This window comes from Callospermophilus lateralis, unplaced genomic scaffold, assembly GCF_048772815.1.
Source record: "Callospermophilus lateralis isolate mCalLat2 unplaced genomic scaffold, mCalLat2.hap1 Scaffold_123, whole genome shotgun sequence".
In the NCBI taxonomy this organism is placed as follows: domain Eukaryota; kingdom Metazoa; phylum Chordata; class Mammalia; order Rodentia; family Sciuridae; genus Callospermophilus; species Callospermophilus lateralis.
The window spans coordinates 1,908,466-1,925,952 of NW_027512416.1; the positions used below are offsets into that span (position 1 = coordinate 1,908,466).

At 38.3% G+C, this 17,487-nt stretch overlaps 1 pseudogene; it reads left to right on the top strand.

The window, feature by feature from the left end:
- The first annotated feature begins 1,704 nt into the window (after window positions 1-1,704).
- Window positions 1,705-13,640, top strand: LOC143640135 (TATA box-binding protein-associated factor RNA polymerase I subunit A-like; annotated as a pseudogene).
- The last annotated feature ends 3,847 nt before the right edge of the window (window positions 13,641-17,487 follow it).

The following is a 17,487-nucleotide window of genomic DNA, read 5'->3' on the forward strand; positions in this document are numbered from 1 at the left end:
AGCAGGGAGCAAACACCCTACAGCATGTATCTCGCCCTTTCCAACCACACACCCAGCCGCCAGCCGGCCCTCCGCGGGCCCGGGCGGTGACACTGGAAGAGAACCCGCGGCGGCCCAGCCCCAGGGACGCCGCTGCGGCAGGGTGTCAGCCGCGCGGGGCCTCGCCCACCGCCCGGTTCCTCCTGGCCGGGGAGGCCGCAGGCTAATTCGCGGGGTCCGAGGGCGGCATCGCGGAGAACAAAGCGCGCTCCAGGCGGCCGCCGCATGGCGCCGAGTGCCGCCGACCCCACGGCTCCACCGCGCGTTGTGGCCGGCGGCCGCCTGGGGCGCGCGGCCCAGCAGAGACGATCACTTCGGCGACGGCTGTGATACCGGCTGCAGCCGGACCCCTGGGGCGGGCGATGCGATCCTGCCCCCCTGACGCCAGGATCCCACGTCTGTGCCAGGCGGACCCGCCGCGGGGGAGGGGAGGGCCGCAGGGGCGTCGGGTCGGGGGTGCTACCGACCTGTCGATCAGGAGCTTGTGGTCCCCCATCCAGGGGATGAGGTGTTGTCATTGCTCCTGGGCCAGGGCCCGCTTGCCGTCCCAGAGCAGCTTGCAGGCATAGCCGAACACCAGCAGCTCCAGTCGACTGCCCCCGCCGCCGGTGCCACCTGGCCCGGCCTCCTCCTTGTGCCGCCTTTCCTCTCGGGCTTGTCTCGGCCCCGCCGGCGCCGTACATGACAGGTCCCCGGCGTCCGGTCCGGTACTTTGCTGCTCCCCACCACGTTCCCGATGGCTTGCCTGGCTTACCCCCTCAGTCAAAGGCGCTGCATCCTGGCCACAACTTTAACACCACCGCCATGGCGGGCCACAAAATGGAGGAAGCTCGACTTCCGGCAGGAGGGCCGCAATTCTGGCGAGGGTAGTAGCAGATTCGCCAGGGCCAGGAGCCGTTTCAGCCGCTTGAAAATAGGTAGGCCTTCCTTTTCGCTTTCCAACACGCTGCGGCCGTGGGAGCTGCCGTGCTCAGGAGACCCACATTGTTTTCTGTTCTCTGGAGCTGCACGGCAACATGACGAAAGCGCGGCGGGACACCGCGCGCCCGCTTCTGCTGCGATGGCTTCTGGCTGGGGCCCTCCCAAGAAGCTGCGCGTGACCACGGTGCCACCGGGTTTTGGGTCGCTTAGGGGTCTGGGTCCCAGGCACCTGCCTCGGAAGGTGCCCAAGGCTGGTGAGTGCCCCAGACCCCAGGGCCGCGTGCTGGGCAGCGCGTCTCCGACTGGCCTGCGGCCTCCCCACTTGGGGCTCTGACCCAGCGCTTTTGGGTTGGAGGGTCAGGAGCTGGAGGGCCACGGGTCCTGCGGGTAGACAGCCCGTTTACGCCAGGACCCGAGGCGAACATTCCCGTTTGTGTGCCTAGAGCCCCCCCCCCACCCCGCGGGGGCCCGGGGACGTCTTCCTGCCAGGAACATGACAGCGAGGCCGGGCCCTCGCAGGGGTGGGCGGGTCCTGCGGTTTCCCGTGTTGCCCCTTGGCTCACGTTGGTGGTGCTTGGAGGTAGCACCCTGGGGAGTGCAAGGGTACCGTTGCCGCCTGCACTGGGGGGCTGCTCGGCCTGCCGGCCCCTCCCTGGTGCGAGGCCTAGCCAGGTGCGGCCCTGGGGTTGGAGGAGCGCCACCCACGCTCCGCGCAGCCTCAGGTGCTGGGCACCAACCGAAAACATGCTGACCAGCAGTACCCCTTTTTTGAAAATTCGCTGCACTATTTTAAATTACCACCATTATCAATGGAAGGGTACTAAAGTCCATGGTATTTGTGGTTTTGATTTGCATTTCTATAGGGACTAATTATGTTGAGCTCTTTTCATGTGCCTGTGAGCCATTTGTATGCCTTTGGAGAAATTTATATTTATACCTTTTGCATATACTTTGATTAAACCATTAATTTTTAGTTATTGGGTCATGAGTTCTTTATATATTCTAGACAGAAGTCTCTTAGTAGATAGACTTAATAGAAATCTCTTAATAGGAGATATTTTGTCCTATTCTGTAGGTTGTCTTTTTACTTTCTTGCTGATGTCCTTTGAAACACAATTGTTTTTTAAATGAAGTCCAATTATGTGTTTTTGCTTTTGTTGCTTGTGGTTTTGTTGGCATATCCAAGAAACCATTGCCCACTTAAAGGACACAGAGATTTTCACTTATAAGAGTTATAATTTTAACTCTAGCATTTAGGTCTTTAATCTATTTTGAGTTAATTCTTGTGTGTGATATGAGTTAGGAAACAATCTAACTAAATTATTATGCATGTGAATGTCCAGTTGTGCCAACATAGTTGTTGAAAACAAGTATTTTCTTACTGAATTATCTCGGTACCCTTCTTGAAAATCAGATACCATAAACATGAAGGTGTTGTTCCTGTACACTCAGTTTTCTGTCATTGATCTATGTATTTTCGTCCTTACACCTATATCATACTGTCTTGCTTACTGTAGCTTTGTAATGGATTTGTAAAGTCATGGTATGAATCTTCCAACTTTGTTCTTTTTAAAAATTTTTTATTCTATTCTCAGTCCCTGGGATTTTCATATAAATTATAGTTAGCTTGTCCATTTATACAAAAAGATTACCTGCGCTTTTGATAGAAATTATAGGACTCTGTAGACTAGTTTAACAATAGTAGTCTTCCAACCTATGTATCTGAGGTGTCTTTATATTTATTTGGGTCTTTTGAAATTTGTTTCAACAATATTACTTTTCAGATGGAACTTTTCATCTCTTTTTTAAAACTTACACCTTTTATTTTTAGTTTTTGATGCTTTTACAAATGGCATTGTTTTCCTAATTTTATTTTTTGCTTCTTCATTGTAAATTCATTCATTGTATTAATCTTGTACCTGGCAACATTGATGAATTCATTTATTAATTCTAATAAATTTTTAATGGAATTTTAGAATTTTCTAGATAGAAAATATAGTTTTCCTTTTCAGTCTAGATGTCTTTTCTAATATTTGCTGTAAGCCCTAGCTAAAACCTCCAGTATAATGAATACAAATAGTGAGAGGGGACATTCTTATCTTGTTCTTGATTTTAGGGAAAAAAGCATCCAATCTTTCACTATTAAATTTCATGTTTACTGTGGGTTTTTCATAGATACTGTTTAATCAGATTGTGGAAAGTTCCTAGATTGTCAATGGTCACAAGATGATCATGTGGTTTTTGTTCTTTGGTCTACTGATTTGGTTTAGATCAGTAGATCTTTATTTACATTAATAGATTTTTAGTTGTTAAGCCAACCTTGCATTCCTAGAATAGATCCCACTTGAGCATGATGTATTATTCTTTTAACAATAGCTCAGTTTACTATTGTCTTAACAGAAGTTCTCAATACTAAACAACTTTTCTCTCTTTTTTTTGTTTTTTTGTGATGCTGGGGATTGAACTCTGGGCCTTCACCAAATGACTTTTAAAATTTTTTTATCTTCGGGCAGATGAAAATGATTATGCATACAGTTCAGCAACCCAAAGTATGCTCAGTGACAGCTAGAAGACATCTGTAAATATTTGTGGATTGATTAAAACTCCTGGAGTTTGGGACCCTTTTGTGAAGAGTTATGTAGAGGTAAGTAGACTTTTCATAAAATTGTATTGTTTTTATTTTTGTCTTAAGCCTATGCAGAGATTGCATGCTTAATTATCTTTATTGATCAGGAGGAAATTTAATGGAAAAAATTGTAAATCTAACTAAATAAATAGAAAAAGAGTATGGCATATTTCTTTCTTGGTCTAAATAATTTGGGTTTTTTGTGGGGAGGAGGTGGTGGCAGGTACCAGGGATTGAACTCAGGGACACTCAACCACTGAGCCACATCCCCAGTTCTTTTTTGTATTTAGAGACAGGGTCTCACTTAATTGCTAACACCACGCTTTTGCTGAGGCTGGCTTTGAACTCTGTCCTGCCTCAGCCTCCCAAGCTGCTGGGATTGCTGGTGTGCATCACTGCACCTGGCATTTTGTTTATTAATAAGCTGTTGATGTTACTTTTTTTTTCATTACTGGATAAACTGTCTGGGCCTTCACCAAAAGACTGATCACCAAATGGTGATCAAGATGAAGCCTGAAAGATAGCCAAATATCTACAAAGTAAATAATAATATAATTGTAAGTGTCTGTTCTGTATTATTCTTGTTGAGCTTAAAAGCTGAAAGATCTTTTATGATTTGCTGGGATATAAAACGAAGTGAACAAAAAAATCTGAAACTAGGTCACAATATATGAGATGAAGAATAATGGCTTCTAGAAAGTTTATGAAGATTCTCTATCATCTCACAGTCATTGTAAAAAGGCCATTTGTGGGCAGTGGTTATAGCTCCGTGGTAGAGTGCTTGCTCAGCATGTGTGAGGTACTGGGTTCGATCCTCAGCACCACATTTAAAAAAAATAGTAAATATATAAAATAATGGTATTGTGTAAAATACTTTTTTAAAAAATATATTTTTTAAAAAAGTCATTTGTCAGAGGGCTTTGATACTGAACAATTGGAATAAGTTTTCAAAATAAATCATTCTTTGAAAGTTTGAGTACTTAAAGTGCTGAACATGAAAAGATGGAAACAAAATGGAAGAAGCTATAATTGTTATGCACTCTTTTGTGACTGAAGTTATAAATGGGGCACTGAGGTTAGTAAGCATCATATTTTAGTCATTAATATTTTTGATATGAAGCTGGGTGAGGTGGGATTACACTCCTGTAATTCCAGCAGCTGGGGAGGCTGAGGCAGGAGGATCACAAGTTCAAAGCAGCCTCAGCAAAAGCGAGGTGTGAAGCAGAGACAGGTGAGACCCTGTCTCTAAATAAAATACAAAATAGGGATGGGGATGTGTCTCAGTGGTCGAGTTCCCCTGAGTTCAATCCCTGTCCCCCCACCCCCAAATTATATATATTCTCGCTTTGAGGACATGAATTTCTTATAGGAATAGTTCTTATGTTGAAATTACTATTTTTTTTCAGTAACAAAATAGCACAAGGAAAAATGAACTTTATAGTCCTCTATTTTAAGGTGATTTTTTTTCATAGATGATGTAACATATATGCTAGTGGAAGCATGTTCCTTCTGTGGTACTCTTTGTCAATTTTGTACTCAGCAATGAAGTTGTGTATTATCTTTTGTATCTTATAAAATTCAGCTAAGATATTATAACTTATTTTATATAGATGTTGGAATTCTATGGTGATCAAGATGAAGCCTGAAAGATACTTACTAATTATGCTTATGATGAAAAGTTCCCATCAAATCCGAATGCCCATATATACTTATACAATTTTCTAAAGAAGGAAAAGGCACCAAGAGCGAAACTGTTAAGTGTGCTTAAGGTATAGATTTTTTATTTCACTATTTGAACAGTTTTGGAGGTTTATGTTCAAACATTTCGAGGTTATTGTTTTCTAACTTTTTATATTATAGCACTCATAGAAAATGACATTGTATGAATAGTATGCTAAGGTATACAGAGAAAGTTGCTCCCTCTGCAGGCTCTAGGAAGACACTCTACTTCTACTGAGGAGAGAGGATCTGTGTTTTAGAAACCCTTTGCCACTCTGGTTGGAGAATTCTGCATTTTTTTTTTAATCAACGATTGAAATTTTAACTTATATATAGTAAGTGTACTTATTGCAAGCATATGCTTAGTTTAACATATATCCATGTCACTTTCCTAATAATATGATATAAAGCATTGTTGTCACTCCCAAAAGTTCTTTATTTCACAACCCATTACCCACATATTCCTGCCTTCAGGCAGTCACTGGTCTGCTTTTTGAAATCATGGATTAATTTTATCTTTTCTGGATTTTCATATGAATGTAATCTCAGTTTTATACTTTTTTTTTTTGTTTGTGGGGGGTGTCTGGCTTCTCTTACTCAGCATGTTATTGAGTTTTTGCCATGATGTTGTTTTAGCAATTTATTAATGCTGAGTAATACTTCATTTTTATACATTAAATTTTTGATGAACATTTGGCTTTTTGACTGTTATGAATAATGTTGCTAAGAACATTCGTGTATTTCTGTGAGTGCACATATATTTTTGTTTTTCTTGGGTAGGTGTGTAATTGCTGAGTAAGGAAAATAGATATTTAACTTCTTAAGAAACCATCAGCTGTTTTTTGAAGTGATTGATTGTACCATTAACATTCCCACCATCTATGTTTCAGAGTTCAGCTTCTCTACATCCTGTCAAACGTTCGATATTGTTTGATATTCTATATTTTTGGGGGGTTGTAGTCATTTTAGTTATGTCTGTTTTACATTTCTACCAGCAATGCATGAGGTTTTCGGTTTTTCTACATTGTTGCCAACTCTTAACTTTTTTTCATTTTGATAGTAGCTATTCTAGTAGTATTGTATTCCAGTAGTGTGGTGTCTCATAATAATGGCTTGTGATGCTAGGACATCTTTTTATGGCTATTTATCATCTTTGTAGAGATGTCTATTCCAAGTATTCAAGTCCTTTGCCCTTTTTTGAATTTGATTGTTTGATTTTGGAGTATTGAATTGTAGAAATTTGTGTGTCAGGATTAAGCACAGGGCCTCAGATAGACTACGGGTGCTGTAAACTGCACCCCCATCTCCTATAGTAGTCCTTTATATATTTAGTGGTCAGTTTTTAATCTGCTGTTTTAGAGGAGAAAGAAGAAAGGTTCTTTTCAGCCTATACAGATGACTAGCAGAAATTCTTATCTGTTAGTCTTCTTTTAAAAGTCGATTAGGAAATCAATAGGGTGAACATTTATTCTTAAGACAAGATAGACTTAGGGAGAAATGCTGTTTTCCTTTTGAGAAGTACAGTATTGGGATCTAAGAGCTCAAATTGTTGGGTTTAATAGCAGATTGGGTATGACAAAAGAGAGGGTTAGTGTAATGTGTAGAAAAAGCAACCTAAAGGACAGCAAAAAGGGTGGAGAGTGCAAAAAAGATTGCATTGGGGGCTGGGTGGCTCTGTGGTAGAGCGCTTGCCTAGCATATATGAGGCACTGGGTTCAATCCTCAGCACCACATAAATATAAAATAAAGACATTGTGCCAACCTATAACTAAAAATACTAAAAAAATAAAAATTAAAAAAAAAGATTGTATTGGGGACTTGGTGGAAACGTCTGATACCTTTAATTGGAGTTTTGGAGGAGGCAGAAAATGGGACAAAAACAAATAATAATAAAAATATATATGTATTTGAACAGTTAATGGCTAAGAATTTTCTAAAGTTGATGGAGAAATTTTTTTAAAAAATATATTTATTTATTTTGTTATATATGACAGCAGAATGCATTTTAATTCATATTACACATATAAAGCAGGATTTTCATGTCTCTGGTTGTACACAAAGTAGAGTCACACCATTTGTGTCTTCATACATGTACTTAGGGTAATGATGTCCATGTTCTTCCTCTGCCTTTTTTACCCCCATACTCCCTCCCTCCCCTTCCCCTCCCCTTGCCCTATCTAAAGTCCCTCCATTCCTCCCATGCTCCCCCCACCTCTTCCTATTGTGGATCAACATCCTCATATCAAAGAAAACATTTGGCATTTGTTTTTTTGAGATTGGCTTACTTCACTTAGCATGATGTTCTCCAACTCCATCCATTTACCTGAATATGCCATGATTTTATTCTCTCTTAATGCTGAGTGATATTCCATTGTGTGTGTGTGTGTGTGTGTGTGTGTGTGTATACCACATTTTCTTTATCCATTCATCTACTGAAGGGCATTTAGCTTGGTTCCACAATGTAGCTAATTGTGAATTGTGCTACTATAAACATTGATGTGACTGTGTCTCTATAGTATACTGTAATCGGAGTCTTGGAAAAGGCAGGGTATAAACCAGAGTGGGATATAGCTGGGCCAAATGGTGGTTTCATTCCCAGTTTTCCTAGGAATCTTTCTGATGGAGAAATTTTATAATTCTGATGGTCTTTTATTTGATCTGGGTACTGGTCACCTGGCTGTGTTAAATTTTGTGATGATTTATTCAATGTCATAGGACTTATACCTTTCTAGTACATATATTTCAATTAAAAAGTTAAAACTAAGTGACTTGAGCGGTATACAATGTGATTTTGGTAGGAACCAAGTTTTAATAATATTCTCTGATACTGGTATGTTGATCTTTATTATTGAACCTGGTTGATTGATTTTTTACAAATCATTAAGAGAAGTTAACAAACTATTTTTTGTTTTGTTGGGAATTATTTCATTTTAAGTTCAAAGTACTTCGGAAAGTAGACAATGAATTTGTTTAGTATTATGTGTATTGAAATGAGAAATAATTAAAAATTTGGGGGTTTTGTATATTCATAAAAATAGTCCTTGTTTTCAGAGAGGAAAACCTTTAAATTTGTTCCTGTTGTGTGAAGAATTGTTAAATTGTGGGCTGGGGTTGTGGCTCAAGTGATAGAGCGCTTGCCTAGCATGTGTGAGGCACTGGGTTTAATCCTCAGCACCACATAAAAAAAGATATTTTATCCACCTAAAACAAAAAATAAATACTTTAAAAAAATTGTTAAATTGTTTACCCAAATAACTTTAGGGTACTGTGTTCCTAAATCCAGTCTCCCAAATTGTTGCCCCTTTTTGAATTTTTGTTTTATGTATTATATAAAGGCATTTCACAATATCTTATATGTAATGTGTATATAAAACTTTGTAATCTGTGATCTCTTCTGATTGGTATTTTCTGTGTGATTTCTCCGCCCCCCCCTGCCCCCAGTCCTTGCTTCTGAAAATAAATTATTTTAAGTGTGGTAAATATTGTAGCTATGTATAAGATGCAAATTAAGAATTCTCCCCCATCTGTTTCCTCCGATAATCTTGTCTATCATGTTAGTAGCATTTTTATTTTAAAAAAATTATTTACAGAGAATACTTTTTATACCCAAGTTAAAATTGGATCAAAGCAAAATATCTTTTAAATCCTTGAATAACTTACTGAGAGTATATTAACCAATGAGAGCTTTATTTGAACATAAGCTTAAATTTGAGAAATGTCTTTGTATCAATTACAAGATTTTTTTTCCAGAATTTGTATCAGATTGTACCCTTGCATAGACTGATGTTAGAATTCCATATGTTACTTAGAAAATCAGGTAAACAAGTTTTTGTTTTATGCCTCTTTGTACAGATAAGCTATAGTCAAGGAATTAACCAACTATGTCCCAGTGGCCAAATTGACCTCATGCATGTATTTGTAAATCAAGTTCCATTAGAACTTATTTATTTATGTATTTTCTATAGCTGCTTTTGCACCATAATGGCAGAACTAGTGGTTGTAATAGAGACTAGTATATATAGAATATTTATTATCTGACCCTTTACAGAAGTTTGACTACTCCTGCTGTAGAACATCATTTCCCAATTGGAAAAAGAAAATTGCCTTCAAGTTATGTAATTTCACTTTGTTTTAATGCCTCCTGGGCTTCAGTATAGAAAATAACATGCTTCTTAAATGAAAATCAGTCCACTAATCCAAATAAATCGGTGCAAAGATTGCATCGGTTTTTTACCTAAGGGAAGAGAAGTTCCAAAGATGGGAAAATAGGGCAGGAACTTTAACTCATGTTCTCCATAGTATATGAATTAGTGCATATAATCAATATAGGGATCAAACTGAACACTTGGACCTCATTAGCATGTTTGATATTATTGAGCGTTCTTCTGATTTATTTCAGGAATATGAGCATAATGAATTGTTTTAAACCATTAACCAAACTAGAAGGCTTACATAATTCATTTTGATCAGCTGTACATACCTTTTTAGCTTTATGCACTTCTTCAATCAATACCTTATTTAAACCTGAACTGTTATGAATGTTGCAGAAAAAGAAGAACTCCGTAAATTGGGGTTGAAAGTATTGTTTGGAGTCCTGGATTTTGCTGGATGCACTAAGAACATAACTGCATGGAAATATTTGGCTAGATATCTGAGACAGCTCTTAATGGAGTGAGTAATAAACACAGCATTTATTTGCTTGTACTTTTGGATTTCTTCAGCTCTTTTCTTCTGAATGTCAGAAGCTAGAAAATGCAAAGTCACAAACTTAACATACAACAATTCTTTCCAGATACTGTGTACTATCAAATACTACATCTTGTAAGTCCATTGTGAGCTGGATATGTAAAAGTTTACCTATTTTTTGGCAGAATAAAGGATATCACAAAATTGTTTATATATTAATTTTAGTTGTATAAGGTACCCAGGGTAAGTGGAAACTTGTTTCAGACTTAAACTGATCTTGGGGGGAAAATGTATATCTTAGTCTATTTGGGTTTCTGTAACAAAATATCATAATTTGGGTGGCTTTTACATAACAAATTTATTTTCACAAGTTCTGGAGGCTAGGAAGTCCAAAGTGAAGGTACCAGCAGATTCATTGTCTGATAAAGAACAAGATTCTCAGTTCATAGAGGGTTCCTTCTATGGTGGAAGGGAGCAAGGCAATTGCCTGGGGCTTCTCTTAAAAGATCACTAATTTAGGTCATGATTCATCTCCTCATGTCCTAATTATTTCCAGTGGTGATTAGGGTTTTTTTTTTTTATATTTATTATTTTTTTAGTTATAGGTGTACACAATATCTTTATTTTTATGTGGTGCTAAGGATTGAACCCAGTGACCCACGCATGCTCTACCTCTGAGCCCAACCCCAGCCCGTGATTAGGTTTTAACATGAATTTTTGTGGAGGGTGGGCAAGCATTCAGATGGTACTCTCAATGTAAACTCCTTTCAAATATAAAGGACTGTTTAAACCCCTGCTAAACCATAGGGCTTTTTTTTTTTTGCAGGGGAGGGGTTTGCCAGGGATTGAACTCAGGGGGCACTTGACCACTGAACCACATCCTCAGTCCTATTCTGTATATTATTTAGAGACAAAGTCTCTCATCCAGTTGCTTATTGCTACCCTCCTGCCTCAGCCTCTGAGCCGCTGGGATTATAGGGGTGCGTCACCACACCCAGCTATCATAGGGCTTTTGAAAGCCAAGAAACATAATGTTTGCTTTTTAAATTTCTAGAAGTTTTGCACAGGAGACATACAGGTGCTAAATAAGTGTATCCTCAAATTATTGATGAACATTTAGCATTGCTATTCAGTTGTGAGATCCATGTATTTATGTATTTTATAATAATGTCATTTTAATTAAATTTTGGTAGCATATAATTTAAGGTTTTAAAGTAACTTTTAAATAATTATGATAGCATTTATTGAACATTTGCTGTGTACCAGATACTGTAAAAGGAGCTTTATGTGAAACCTGCTTCTGGTCTAGTTTAGTCCTAATAACAATGTCATGAAATAAGTATCATTTTTATCCTCAAGGAAATTGAGAATCAGAGAGGTTAAGCAACCTGCTCAAGATCAATAGTAAATGGAATATCTGAAATTTTTAAAAAAATTACTTCAGAATCACTGCATCACTTTACTGTAATGAACTGGCTATTTAGTTAAGAGGAAATCAGTATGTGGAGATCAAAGAGAATTAAAAAGTATTTGATTTTATGTTATTGCTGATGTTAGTCTGGAAATAGCTTCCTATAGCTAAAATCAAATTCTAATGTACAGATTTGTCCCCATCACTGACATTCCCTTTTGACATGTTGGGTTCAAGAAGAATGGAATTCCAGGAAAAACTGGTGGCCAACCTTTCACTTCAGCTACTTTTGGGCAAAAAGTGATTGGAAGGAAGATACAGATTTGACCTGTGAGAAAGCTTTTGTAGCTGGAGTACTGCTAGGATAAGGTACATTTTTTATTTCTTTTAATTTTATCTTTTGAATATGACCATTCTTTGACTGTAGAACTTATCTAATGTGGTCCATAAGGATTCTGGATGCTCAAGAAATAATTGTTGAGCTGGGCGTGCATGCCTATAGTCCCAATGGCTCCGGAGGCTGAGACAGGAGGATTGCAAGTTCAAAGCCCTCCTTGGCAAAAGCGAGACACTAAGCAACTCAGTGAGGCCTTGTCTCTAAATAAAATACAAAAATAGGGATGAGTGATGAGTATGTGGCTCAGTGGTTGAATATTCCTGCATTCAATCAACAGTATCCCCTTAAACAACAACAACAAAAATAAAGAGTGGATCATGAGTTGGAAACTGGTAATGTGCTTATAAGGAATCCCCTAGGGTTAGAAACAGTGCTTTCATGTTGTTGATTGTGATTATTTCTCATGCTCTGACTTGGGTGTTGTTGGGGGCATTAAGATGCACTATGCAAGACTGTTTCACAATCACTGACTGCTTGGCCTTGTTGCATAGGTTTACTGAAACTGTCTACTAATCAAGAATGTTCTTTCATACCTCATTGTTCTTTAATAGATCTGTATTATATACACTTAAATGTTCCTGTAAGGAGAAAAATTCTCCTTAAGAATGCCTCCCATTAATTTGTCAAATAGTCTTCTTAAAAGGAATGAGAAATTGATTGTTTCTTTATGGAATATTTTGGCCAATAAAACTCGTACCGGCTTTGTACCACTGAAATATTAAAGTTAGCCAGTACTGAAATGAAACTGCTACAAAATGTACAGAAATGATGTGTATGATGACAACTAGTAAGATATATTTTGCTAGGGAGTTTAAGGTGTCCTAAAGAGATTCTTCAGTTCACTTGTTATCTTCTTCTACTTTATGAATTTGGAGTCCAAAGACCTGGACTAACTTTCTCATTCTCTACTCGTCATGTGACTTAGGTCAAGCAATTAACCTTTGGGATTGTCCAAAGGAATTTGGACACTGGGATTGTCCTTTGTGAAATATCAAGTGAACATCACATCAAAGGGCTTTATGAATTCTGAAGTTGTCCAGGAATATCAGGTGTTGTTATGCCTGAAAATGGGCACATCTCTCCTGTCTGGGTGTTAGTGTGGAGAGAGTGAATCTATTCAAAAGCTGAGCTTTTTTTTCCCTCTTGTTCTGGTTATCATCATTACACCACAGTACTCAAATTCTGGTTGTGGTCTGCTTTTGCTTTGTGCTTAGAATGGGGTATGCTAGCTTTCTCCCCATTCTGTATGAGAAACAAGATGGGCCCCTTGCTCTGTGGAGGGACCTTTTCTGGTTGAAATTCAGCTATTTGGTTGCTTTGCTAGTTAAGCTCTCTAGTGGATTTACAAAGGAGGTGTATTTTGTAGTTTGTTTACCTTTTTCTGACTGTGATAATGCCTCTTTTGCTGACTTAGAAGCTAAAGTTGAGAGGGAAGTAGTACTAATTTGATCTTGGAGAATATTCCTTTAATGTACGAATGTACATAATAATGTGTATATCACTATAGGATTTGGGGAAAGAGAAGGAAAAAAGCTAAAATATATGCCTTAATTATAATGGATCAAAAACATCTTTGTGAAGTAATACATTTTATTGGTGGCAGCTCTTAGAATATGTGTGGGCCATACTGGTATATATAGAGTTGAAGCAAAAATTTCAAACTATACACATGTACTTTAAAAATTTGGATGATAAGTATTAAAATTTTTTGCTCATTTTATTTTTTAGGTTGTAGATATTTTCGGTATATTTTAAAACAAGATCATCAAGTGTTAAAGAAGAAAATTAAGTGGATGAAGAAATCAGTGAAAAAATAGAGTATTGTAAATCCAGGAGTCTGATATTAAATTTTAGTTATTTCACAGTTGTAGCCACACTGTAGTAGCAGTAGATTGTTACTAAATGTATTTATTTGATAGTTTAAGAAAGTATGACTATAGAAAGTATTTATGACTATGGAAAGTATTTTTGTATTTCCTTTTACTGTAAGTTATAACTAGAAAAATAATGCCACTGCCTTTGTTCCATGTAAATATATATACACACGCATTTTTTTTTTTTGTAATTTAAAATAAAATGTTTTTTATGGAATGATTCTCCAAGTGAAAAAATAAATATGTTTAATTAGAGAATATAGCTCTGTAGCAGTTATTATTTGCAGATAACTTGCCTCTTGCTGTTATGTAATAAAATACAACTAGTGGTGCAAAATGAATTTTTGTATTTTTAGACTCTAAATTTACCCATGTTAGATTTAACACAATGAAGAAAAATATTAGTGATGAGTTCTGTTGAATTTTGGAAAGAGAGATGGATTTTAGGAAGTGACTTTTTTTTTTTTTGTATTAAGACATGGAAATTTAGGGTTGAGAATTTTTCTGCCAGAGAGAAAAAGAACCTTCTACCATGAAGGAGTAATTTGGATCAAAGAGGTAGTGGAAATTGGCTGTTTCAACTGGCACTTGCATAATTTAAAAAGGCTGCTGGGTTTTGTTTTTGCCTAGCACATCAGTCTTAGATGTTTCAGAACACAGGTGTCCTCTCTCCTTTCTTGGAAACTAGAATGCAGCAGTAAGCATTTGCCTGGTGGAAGACTCCTTACCAGTGAAATAGTAACCCAGCATCACACAGTTAAGCCCAGGGGCAATTTTTTAGAACACAAGCTGGGCCTGATAGCATGTTGTGATAGTTGTTCGGGGGTTCAAGGAAGTGCTTCATAAATGTCTGCCTTTTATGCATTTTGTGTTCAGATAACCAGTAACTGAGTTCCATGAAAGCTCACTAACTTTACAGTAAGCCTAATATTTAGATGACAAGCCACACATTTTTCCCATTGTACTTTTTTATGAAGGTTACTTAATACTCAAGTTAAAAACATTTTCTGTTCTTTTCTATCTGTACTTTATGTCACTCAAAGCATCTGCAAGAAAATTGGAGGATAAATTATGCTTTGTCAATTTATAGTTCAGTATTATTTTGCACTTGATAAAAACACTTCTATCAATAAATATCCAGCCTTACAAGGTACACACAAAACAAGTAGGTATTCCAAAAGGGCCATAACAAATCAAGCTAAAGCCACCACATAATTAGGTCTAACTTTACTGCTGGGAGTGGGTGATTGGGTTGTGTAGGAGTTCTGTATATGAAAGACTACCACTAGAGGAATGAAATTCCCAGATAATGTGTTCAAAATCTCAAAACAAAGGCCAAGATAGCCAGAGCATCTATCTACTCCCTGAAACCTTTATCAAAAGCTGTAAAATGGCTACAGAATGGAGGTTCAGAATGTGAGGTGAGTAGATATAGTTCTTGGTTTGCACACAAAGCTTTCCTAGAATTTTTTTAGCATGTTCATATCTGATTTTTTGATAAAAGCAGTATGAGTCAACCCTTGTGGAAATTATTTAGGTCCACTGAAGGTAAAGCCAGTTCCATGAATAATAACAATGGCCAGAATTTATGAAGCACTATGGACTTTACATTTCATCATAACACCACTACATTTCTATGAGTTATTCCTATTTTACCAAGGAGGTGAATGGAGCCCGTGGAGATGCGAGTAACTTTGCCAAGGTCACAGCTAGTAGGTGTTAGTGCAAGGTTGCTAACCTAATTAGTATGATTCTGAAGATCACACTGGTGCTATCTGTATCACCTCCCAGGTAAGTCACTTTTTACTACCTGCCCAGCTGGGTAGCCAGAAAAAGAATAGAAAGGGATTCATAACCCAGAGGCCATTGGCTCAAGCAAAAACTATTCTTACTCTCCCAAGCGATTGGTAGGCTTCCCATTTTGTGTCCCCACATGCTCCTATATCAGATCACCACTCCCCCTGCAACCTTAGCCTGTATCTTAGAATATGACCTTATTTGGAGACAGTCTTTACAGGAATAATGGAAGTTAAAATGCAGATATTATGGTGGGTCCTAATCCAGGATGACTGGTATCCTTATCAAAAGTTAAAAATTGGGGCTTGGGTTTTAGCTCAGAGTTGGCCTAGGATGTGTGAGGCACTGGATTCCATCCTCAGCACTACATAAATATAAATAAAATAAAGGTATTGTGTCCAACTACAACTAAAGGGGGGGAAAAAAGAGAAGGGGATTGACACACGCACTGGGAGAATACCATCCCAACATGAAGCCACAGATTGGGTATCTCCAAGTCATGAAATGCAACACAAACCATCAGAAGCTTGGAGAAAGGTCTGGAACCAACCTTGTTGACACCTTCATCTCAGACATTGAGTCTCCAGAACTGAGAGGTAATTTCTATTGTTTAGGCCACCCAATTTGTGGTTCTTCGTTAGGGCAGCCCTAGCAATTAAAAATAATGATTTTTTTAAAAAGTATGCTTCAGAGTGAGATCTGAGGTGATTCAGTCTGGTTCTAGTTTTTTAGTTCCAGACTTAGAGTAAGTTCACCTAACACTCAAGTTAAAAACGTTTTCTGTTTTTTCCTACCTGTACTTCACCTTCAGGTAGAAGATTTTCTTGTTCCCTTCCAGCCTGTTGTCATCTCTTTCCTTGGATTCTGAATAGCAATTTGTTCCTTACTGTTATCTTAGTATAATCTGTTTATATTTGGGGGTAGGGTCACTTTTAGCCTTCTCAGCATAAAAGTTGCTTATCAATTTTCCATTAAACATTCCTCTTCTAGTATAATAACTTTGCACACAAGAATATATATTTGTTAAATTGACACAATATCTACTGCAAAATTAGTTATTGTGTAATTATGTTACAATCATATGCATTATGTAATTCTATCTGAAATGTAGCTCCATATGAAATACAATGTTTTAGAAGCTCATACTGTCATTACATCCCATGAGCTCCTGCCAGCTGACCTTCACTTGCTAGTCTTGCAGGGAGTTTTTGCCCCAATCAATGTGATATCCATATTTTCATGGCAAAAGGAAAACTGAGACAAATGTCAAAGATACTCTCAGTTCTTAATGGAAGGAAAGAATGCATTCATTCATTCTTACATAATTCTGGGTCAGGTGTTGCCTCCTTTCTCAGAAGGTCACAGTGGCTGTGAACTCACTTGACTTAGTCCAGCTTACTCTTCTTGCTGAGGTTTACAAAGCAATGAATTATCTGACCTTTGGGCAAACAACCCAGTGGAAACTGCACCATCACTAGTGAATCATGGATGCCTTATTATATTTTAAAAAGCAGGGTCTTGGGATGTAGCTTAGGTAAAGCACATGCCTAGTGTGCGTGAGGCCTGAGTGCCATCCTTAGCACCACAAATAAGAAGGAACACTCAACTAGGTCTGATATTGAACAGTACAGAGCTGTATTGACAATCATTCTGAGTACTCCCTCTTTTTTCCTTGGTTATAAAGATTTGGATTTTAAATGCTGCTTGGGCTGTCATAATTGAGAGCACTGTAATGTAGACTTGGCTAGGTTGAGGCTCATGCTTCCCTCTTGACATCCTGGCAAAGGCTGCGTGTGAGTGGAAGCCAGGTGGGGTACCCTCTGTAGCAACACATTGGAACCAAGACAAACAACAAGTAGTGCTGGCGAGGATGCACTGGGAAAAGTATACTCATACACTGCTGGTGGGACTGCAAATTAGGGCAGCCAATTTGGAAAGCAGTATGGAGATTCCTTGGAAAGCTGGGAATGGAACCACCATTTGACCCAGCTATTCCTTTTCTTGCACTATACCCAAA